We start from the raw sequence: 6255 nt of genomic DNA on the forward strand, positions 1-6255 counted from the left end.
TTCCTGGGCATTAAATCTATACTTCTGATCTAGCCCTTTAATCCATTACTTACAGATACATGTCATTTTATTCCTTTATTAACTTCTTTTTTTTAATTTTTCTTTATATTCTTTTAAATTTTACATTCCAAATATATGAGTTCCCCATATACCCCCCACCCCACCCATGCCACCCCTCCCACATCAACAAACTCTTCCATCATTGTGGCACATCTACTGCACCTGGCAAATACATTCTGGAGAACCGCTGCCACACATGGACAGTGGTTCACATTGTAGTCCACACTCTCCCCCAGTCCACCCAGTGGGCCACAACAGGACACACAACATCCAGCATCCGTCCCTGCAGCACCACTTAGGACAACTCCAAATCCTGAAAATGCCCCCACACCATATCTCTTCTTCTCTCTCCCAACTATCAGCAGCCACCGTGGCCACCCTCTCCACATCACTACTACAATTTCTTTCCTTACTAATCACAATAGTTCCCCAGCAGAGCACCAGTAAGTCCACTCTAATCCATACTCTATTCCTCCATCTTGTGGACCTGGGATGGCTATGTCCAGTCCCCCTCTACATCATGAGGGGGTTTAGTTTCCACATGGATGATGGATGTAATTCTCCTGCTTGCAGCTGTAGGCACTCTTGGCTCCCTGGTGTGGTGGTTGACTCTCTTCACCTCCCTGTAGATGGCCAGGGTAAGTCCAAGAAACTAGAGGGTAGGAGCTGCAAGTCTGCTGAGGCCCAGGACCTGGCCATCGCATGAAAAATACGGAATGCTTCACGAATTTGCATGTCATCCTTGCACAGGGGCCATGCTAATCTTCTCTGTATCATTCCAATTTTAGTATATGTGCTGCCAAAGCAAGTACTATTAACTTCTTTTCCTTCCTGCTTACACCTTCAATATTTCTTGACAGCCATCATAGCCATGTCATTGAAGGTTACTCCTATTTTCTTAATTTCCCCCCCGAATCCCAATTTTCTATCATTTTTAACTATATGGGTATAACAGTTTGATATAGTTATGAATTCCAAAAATAGATATTGGATTATGTTTGTAAACTGGTCTGTACCTGAGCGTGATTAAATTATGATTAGAGCTTTGATTGGGCCACGTCAGTAGGGTGGCCCTTGGTCGGTGGGGACTTAAAGATAAAAGGTATGGCAAAGGACCAAGTTAGGGTTTTTGATATTGGAGTTTTGATGTTGGAGTTTGATGCTGAAGTCTTTTTTTTTCCCCCTGCAGTGTTGTGCTCATTTATTGGGGCTGGTCCCAGGAGGGCCCCTAGAAGAAGATGTTGGGCTTCTTGGTGGTGAAGTGTGGCTTGTGCTGGCACTGCTGGACATGGTGGGGCTGATACTGAAGTCTTAAGTTAGAGCCCAGGAAGTCAGCACACAGAGGAAAAAGAAGCAAGCCCCAGGAAGAGAGGAACCCTGAGCCTGGAGAAAAGCAGGACCTGGGAAGAGAGGAACCCAGGAAACCTGAACCCTTACAGCCATCTTGCTTCAACACATGAAAATAGATTTTGGTGAGGGAAGTAACTTATGCCTTATGGCCTAGTATCTGTAAGCTCCTACCCCAAATAAATACCCTTTATAAAATTCAGAGGATTTCTGGTATTTTGCATCAGCACCCCTTTGGCTGACTAATACAATGGGCAACTCAATTCGGAACATCTTTTCATTCAACTGTAACTTTATGAAATGGAGAGTTGGTTAAAAGTCCACACACAATCTTATAAAATGTATGAAGTTTTGCTTCTTCCATTCCATTTTACAATTCTCTCCAGGCCTTTTCAGATGTACATGTTTCACCAGAGCCACAAAACCTTCTCAGAAATGGAGCCAGTGAACCTAAAAGGTAAAGCAGCACAGGGTATGAAGAATCTACAGAACTAGGTCTGGATCTTACCTTTACTCTTGCTGACTTTGGGTCTTTGCACATGTCACAAAACTTTATTAAGCCCAGTTGCCTCATATTCAAATTAGTGTAGTAATAGCTACATGATATAGCTGCAGTGAGGATCAATCAACTGGGGTTATAGAACCAAATGTCTCACTTTTAGCACATAGTGGCTACTCCTTGACTTCTAACACCCCACATGCAATGGAGGAGCAGAGGAAGCAGCGACTACTTTCAGATACCCCTAAAATCATACCGCCACTTTGTCTAGGAGTAAAACATGTTCCAGAAAGAGAAAGAGGACACTTGGCAGGTCTGGGAAAAGTTACTGATGTCTGTCATTTTCAAAAAGGTAGTTAGAAAAAACAAAATGACTCCTGGTGGGTGCTTATTATATTGCTACATTGTACTTATATATGGCATATGGTGCCTTGAATCTGAGAACCTCAAAGCTTTAATAAGCATTAACTTCTTATTCCCTGTGGGATGGGTAGCAAACAGTCATCAAGCCTATTTTATAGCAGAGGAACTTGAGGCACAGGGAGATTAAGTGACTGACTCAAGGTCAGTACTGAGCTAGTTACCATAGGCACGATCAACAACCCCTGGAAAATTGAGAAAGCCACAAGTCCAGTGATTTTTCTGTTATCTTTGTTCTTAACCCACGATTCGATTATAGACAACATGCTTGAGGCAATAAGAATAGAATGCCTGAGAAGAGAAAATTTTAAAAAACTGAACTTTGGAAAACAAATGTTAATCATGCCACTTTGGATTCTAAGGACAGACTTTGGAAACGAAAATCGACCAAACCTATAGAGGCCACACCGTCCATTTAGCTAACTGTGCCGTCTGGGACTAATTTCCAAGCCTTGTTTTTCTCATATTTAAAATGGGAGCTTTTATTAAATTAGTGGTTCTCAAACTGCTTTTTAAAAAGCTCTTAGAGGGAAGCAGATGTGGCTCAATTGATAGGGCATCTGTCTACCATATGTAGGGTCCAGGGTTCAATACCCAGGGCCTCCTGACCTGTGTGGTAAGCTGGCCCAGGCTCAGTGCTGCTGTGCTCAAGGAATACCATGCCACGCAGGGGTGTCCCCACGGAGGGGTGCCCCACGCACAAGGAGTGTGCACCACAAGGAGTACACACCGCAAGGAGAGCCGCCCCACGTGAAAAAAACACAGCCCACCCAGGAGTGGCCCGCACACATAGAGAGCTGATGCAGCAAGATGACGCAACAAAAGAGAGACACAGTTTCCCAGTGCTGCCAGAAAATGCAAGCAAATACAGAAGTACACACAGTAAATGGACATAGAGAGCAGACAACAGGGGGAAGAGGAGAGAAATAAGTAAAATAAATCTTAAAAAAAAAAAAAGCTGTTAGAGTTCTTTTTAAAAGCAACCTATGTACAATTCTAATATATAAAACAGATGAAAGCCAAGATAAGTGAGGGGTCTGTCCAATCATCCTTCCACCTCTGGCAGCCCCAGAGGCACCCTCAGAGCTGTGGTGCTCCAAGGAAACCCTTGGAAAAGATGATTCTGAACCCATGATCCTATCACCCTAGAGGAAGAAGATCTCCCCTTGTTTCAAAACAGAATAGTTAAATGAGATATGAACATGACTATCAATGTGCATTGCCACTCACAAATATGTGGTCTAATGAAGGCGTAAAGGAAGAGTATAACACTGAACAGTATAGGTATAGCCAGACTTGGGCTGACAGCAGAACCCACGGCAGCTTTGGACATGTTAGGAGATATGAGGAAGCCCCACTGCTTCCACCTCATCCAGAGTCTAAGGTAGCCCATCCTGACCAGATTCAGGAGACCAAAAGCAAATCACTGCCACTTGCTCAGGATTCAAAATCCCTCTGGATCAGCAATGGGGAGAGCTAAAGAAGACCTTTCATACCACGTGTGTATCAGGAAGATTATGATTGGATATGGGGAAATTTTTACATAAGGATGAAAATCAGAGAACAAAACAAGATACCAAAGGAATCAATCTGGTCACAAGAATTCTCCATTTCTTTTCACATGTGGCATGTATAGGAAGTTTATCCTAAAGTCACTGCCTTCTACAAGGACATCTACGTAATTACGTACAAAGCCCACAGTAAGAGTTTATATATAAGATTACATAAAAGCTCACAACTTGACCAAAATTTTGCTGGTCCTTCCACTTACTAACATTCCTACCCAACTTTACAGTCAAAGAAGTTATTCTTTTATCCCAAAAGCTTAAGATTTGCCAGAAAGAGGAAAGAAGAAGGAGAGAAACGAAAGTAGCATTTCAGCAGAGTAAAGCTGAGTTAAGACTCAACAATACAGAGCTCTGTCTTGGAGCTGAGGGTGAAGCAGAGGTGGCTTTGGTTCATTCTGCTCCATTTCTTAATTCCCATATATCCTTCCAGCTGCACGATCAACCAGAAACATTTAACCAAATAGCCCTTCCCCTGATCCTGTCACCCTCCCATATATCTCCTTGAAAACTGCTTACTTTGGAAAGTGGACTTGGCCCAGTGGTTAGGGTGTCCATCTACCACATGGGAGGTCTGCGTTTCAAACCCCAGGCCTACTTGACCCATGTGCAGCTGGCCCATGCGCAGTGCTGATGTGTGAGGGAAGTGCCCTGCCACGCAGGAGTGCCCCCACATAGGGGAGCCCCACGCACAAGGAGTGCGCCCCGTAAGGAGAGCCGCCCAGCATGAAAGAAAGTGCAGCCTGCCCAGGAATGGCGCCGCACACACGGAGAGCTGACACAACAAGATGACACAATAAAAAAAGAAACACAGATTCTTTAAATTCTTTAAAAAATAAAACTGCTTACTTTAATAATGGTCATAATAATCATGTGTTGAGTGCATACGATTTGCTAGGCATTGCACTGGGTGTTTAATATACAGTGTCTCGTCAAATCCTTACAACATCCTGATGGTAATGGGTTTCATTTTGTTCTCATTCTAGAGATGAGAATACTGAGGCTCCCAGATGATAAATAATTTACTGACATTCACATGAAGACTAAATAGTGGCTATAGGATTCAAGCCAATTTGGTTTGGCTCTAAGCCCATGTGGTTAGCCACTGTGACAGTGGCTCTCAACGTCTTTTGTGGGGTGATTGGTCCATCGTGACTTCTCAGGCCTGATACCGAGGGATGGATATAATGTTGTCAAGGCATAAACTAGAGACACTGGTGGGGAGCTAGCCCTACCTCCACCTCCTTAGCACACAAAGAATCAAATTGTTATAAAGTCAACTTTGATTCTGCTTTAGGGCACAAATTCTAGCATTAGTTATCTCAGACACATGACAGTTGACTCTGGTCCCTCATTGAAAAGTGTACTGCACTCAGCTATATATACAGTCTCTTGGTACCATCACCACCCATGAATCAGCCAGATCCTGGAGAGAAGGCTTCTCTTCTTTACACTTTAATGCACCCATATTTATGCCAGAGTTTCTTTAATGTGTTAGTAAAGAGGGGCAAATAAGCTCGGGAAATGCTTAATTAGAAAGCGTGTGTTGTAGGACTTTTAGGCTTTTGTCATGGGTAATATTTTTTGTTTGTTTTAGAGGAGGGCTAAAATGCAGTGTTTCTCCACCTAACACTTGCCATGAAAACCTTCTTGCTTATTACATTCTAGAAAATGCCAACTTAAATTTATACATGGTATTTTCTCCAAGTGATCACAATTCCCTAGACTCCTTCATCTGCAAGAAGAAATGGGCTCCCTTCCCTGCCCACCTGCATGTGTTCTCAGCCAGATGCAGAGGAGCCCATGGTGGTGGATGAGGGGCTCAGTGGACCTTGGGTGTGTCTGACGATGCTGCCACCCCTAGTGCTAAGTCAATATTTTCTAAATTCTCCCTTTGCTTCCTTGAGGAAAGGCTGAGGTCTTGTTCCAGTGAAAGGGCAGCTCAGAGCCCTCCTCAAGGGATCAGAGAAATTAGGTGTTAATTCAGGGAATGGAAGAAGGAGCTAAGGTTCAAGCGGGAGAGGAAGAATCAGAAACAGTTCGTGAAAATGATGTGAGAGGGAAGCTAACATGGCTTTCCCATGACTGGCAAGGAGAATGGAAAACAAAAAAAATAAATAAGGGATAGCTCCATAAATGAAGATGACTTTCATACATTCTTGAATGTAAAGAAGTTGCTTTGATTCTCACAGTGTCCAAATTTTTAAAGTCTATGCATGGAAGATGGATTATTGAGTAAATTTTCCAGGTAACAGACTGCTCATCCCAAATGGAATTACCGTAAGGAGAATCTTCTGAGAAAGTTAGAACTGGGAAAGTTCGTGTTCACATCTTATTAAAGCAAGCTAGAAGTCAGAGAGCTAT

At 43.1% G+C, this 6255-nt stretch overlaps 1 non-coding gene across 1 annotated transcript; it reads right to left on the minus strand.

Annotated features, from left to right (window-relative positions):
* Positions 1–765: 765 nt before the first annotated feature.
* LOC111763966 (U6 spliceosomal RNA) lies at positions 766–872 on the minus strand. The gene has a single exon (XR_002796680.1). It is a non-coding gene; the product is annotated as a U6 spliceosomal RNA (small nuclear RNA).
* Between the last annotated feature and the right edge of the window lie 5383 nt (positions 873–6255).

Source organism: Dasypus novemcinctus, chromosome 15, assembly GCF_030445035.2.
Source record: "Dasypus novemcinctus isolate mDasNov1 chromosome 15, mDasNov1.1.hap2, whole genome shotgun sequence".
Taxonomy (NCBI): Eukaryota; Metazoa; Chordata; class Mammalia; order Cingulata; family Dasypodidae; genus Dasypus; species Dasypus novemcinctus.